The 413-nt window shown below is 58.6% G+C and overlaps 1 protein-coding gene across 1 annotated transcript in view; it reads right to left on the bottom strand.

Annotated features, from left to right (window-relative positions):
• The window catches only part of LOC104542190 (metabotropic glutamate receptor 4-like), an 18,890-nt gene that overhangs the window by 18,279 nt on the left and 198 nt on the right, over nt 1-413 (bottom strand).

Raw genomic sequence — 413 nt, 5'->3', positions numbered from 1 at the left:
GTCCCGGCCCCCTGCCACAGCCAATGCTCAGTGTGGCCCCACACCAGCTCTGACCCATCCGTGAGGTTTTTGGTGCCAAAGCCAAGGGAAAGCGGACTTTTCCTCCTTTTGAGCTCTGAGTTGCTGTGGTTTGATGGCAGCAACGTGTCACAGCCACTCTGAAGTCTCCTCTGGTGGGTCCCCATTGTAGATGTGTCCATAACCACGCTGCAAGGTGCCTCCTCTCCCCATTGCAGATACGTCCACGCCACACCATGAGGCGTCTCCTCTCCCCATTGCAAATACGTCCATGCCATGCTGCAAAGGCAGCTACACAGCCACGTCTGCTCCACACTGCAGCCACATCTGCACATCAGCATCCTGCACCCCGTGCCCGGTCGGCAGCGTGCATGAAGCACATCGGGCTCGGTGCA

Source organism: Mesitornis unicolor, unplaced genomic scaffold, assembly GCF_000695765.1.
Source record: "Mesitornis unicolor isolate BGI_N332 unplaced genomic scaffold, ASM69576v1 scaffold16856, whole genome shotgun sequence".
NCBI lineage: Eukaryota > Metazoa > Chordata > Aves > Mesitornithiformes > Mesitornithidae > Mesitornis > Mesitornis unicolor.
The sequence above is the reverse complement of the archived record's forward strand: the minus strand, read 5'-3'. Positions and strand labels throughout refer to the sequence as shown.